A 2,500-nucleotide genomic window follows, 5' to 3' on the forward strand; every position below is an offset into this window, starting at 1 on the left:
ATTATTTCAATGTTTAATCCATGCGTAAACATGAAGTTTATTAACGTTTTTAACATTAAAAAAAATTACAAAAATTTATTTTTCGGAAAAAAAGGAAAAAACCGATTCGGCGGAGCGAGGTGTCCAGCCCGTGCGGTAATTCCAGCAGGCGAATCGGACTTCCCGAAATTTTTCTAAGTCCCACGGTCGACACCAACTTTTTTAATAAGTGTTTTAAAATTATTTCAATGTTTAATCCATGCGTAAACATGAAGTTTATTAACGTTTTTAACATTAAAAAAAATTACAAAAATTTATTTTTCGGAAAAAATGGAAAAAACCGATTCGTCGGAGCGAGGTGTCCTGCCCGTGCGGTAATTCCAGCAGGCGAATCGGACTTCCCGAAATTTTTCTAAGTCCCACGGTCGACACCAACTTTTTTAATAAGCGTTTTAAAATTATTTCAATGTTTAATCCATGCGTAAACATGAAGTTTATTAACGTTTTTAACATTAAAAAAAATTACAAAAATTTATTTTTCGGAAAAAAAGGAAAAAACCGATTCGGCGGAGCGAGGTGTCCAGCCCGTGCGGTAATTCCAGCAGGCGAATCGGACTTCCCGAAATTTTTCTAAGTCCCACGGTCGACACCAACTTTTTTAATAAGTGTTTTAAAATTATTTCAATGTTTAATCCATGCGTAAACATGAAGTTTATTAACGTTTTTAACATTAAAAAAAATTACAAAAATTTATTTTTCGGAAAAAATGGAAAAAACCGATTCGTCGGAGCGAGGTGTCCTGCCCGTGCGGTAATTCCAGCAGGCGAATCGGACTTCCCGAAATTTTTCTAAGTCCCACGGTCGACACCAACTTTTTTAATAAGCGTTTTAAAATTATTTCAATGTTTAATCCATGCGTAAACATGATGTTTATTAACGTTTTCAACGTTAAAAAAAATTACAAAAATTTATTTTTCAAGAAAAATGGAAAATACCGATTCGGCGGAGCGAGGTGTCCAGCCCGTGCGGTAATTCCAGCAGGCGAATCGGACTTCCCGAAATTTTTCTAAGTCCCACGGTCGACACCAACTTTTTTAATAAGTGTTTTAAAATTATTTCAATGTTTAATCCATGCGTAAACATGACGTTTATTAACGTTTTTGACATTAAAAAAAATTACAAAAATTTATTTTTCAAAAAAAATGGAAAAAACCGATTCGTCGGAGCGAGGTGTCCAGCCCGTGCGGTAATTCCAGCAGGCGAATCGGACTTCCCGAAATTTTTCTAAGTCCCACGGTCGACACCAACTTTTTTAATAAGCGTTTTAAAATTATTTCAATGTTTAATCCATGCGTAAACATGATGTTTATTAACGTTTTCAACGTTAAAAAAAATTACAAAAATTTATTTTTCAAAAAAAATGGAAAAAACCGATTCGTCGGAGCGAGGTGTCCTGCCCGTGCGGTAATTCCAGCAGGCGAATCGGACTTCCCGAAATTTTTCTAAGTCCCACGGTCGACACCAACTTTTTTAATAAGTGTTTTAAAATTATTTCAATGTTTAATCCATGCGTAAACATGACGTTTATTAACGTTTTTGACATTAAAAAAAATTACAAAAATTTATTTTTCAAAAAAAATGGAAAAAACCGATTCGTCGGAGCGAGGTGTCCAGCCCGTGCGGTAATGCCAGCAGGCGATCCGGGGTACTCGAAATTTTTCTAAGTCCCGACGGTCAAGAGTAAACTTTTTCATCGCATATTTCAAAATTTTTTCAATGTTTAATCTACGCATAAAAACGCAGTTTATCGCAGTTTTTAACGTTGAGAAAATTGACAAAAATTTTTTTTTCACTGAAAATGGAAAAAATGTATCGGTCGATGCGGGCTATCCAGGCCGTGCGGTAATTCCAGCAGGCGATCCGGGGTACTCGAAATTTTTCTAAGTCCCGACGGTCAAGAGTAAACTTTTTCATCACATATTTCAAAATTTTTTTAATGTTTAATCCACGCATAAAAACGCAGTTTATTAACGTTTTTAACGTTGAGAAAATTGACAAAAATTTTTTTTTCACTGAAAATGGAAAAAATGTATCGGTCGATGCGGGCTGTCCAGGCCGTGCGGTAATTCCAGCAGGCGATCCGAGGTACTCGAAATTTTTCTAAGTCCGAACGGTCAAGAGTAAACTTTTTCATCACATATTTCAAAATTTTTTTAATGTTTAATCCACGCATAAAAACGCAGTTTATTAACGTTTTTAACGTTGAGAAAATTGACAAAAATTTTTTTTTCACTGAAAATGGAAAAAATGTATCGGTCGATGCGAGCTGTCCAGGCCGTGCGGTAATTCCAGCCGGCGATCCGAGGTACTCGAAATTTTTCTAAGTCCGAACGGTCAAGAGTAAACTTTTTCATCACATATTTCAAAATTTTTTCAATGTTTAATCCACTCATAAAAACGCAGTTTATTAACGTTTTTAACGTTGAGAAAATTGACAAAAATTTTTTTTTCACTGAAAATG

Source organism: Nomia melanderi, unplaced genomic scaffold (genome assembly GCF_051020985.1).
Source record: "Nomia melanderi isolate GNS246 unplaced genomic scaffold, iyNomMela1 scaffold0271, whole genome shotgun sequence".
Classification (NCBI taxonomy): domain Eukaryota; kingdom Metazoa; phylum Arthropoda; class Insecta; order Hymenoptera; family Halictidae; genus Nomia; species Nomia melanderi.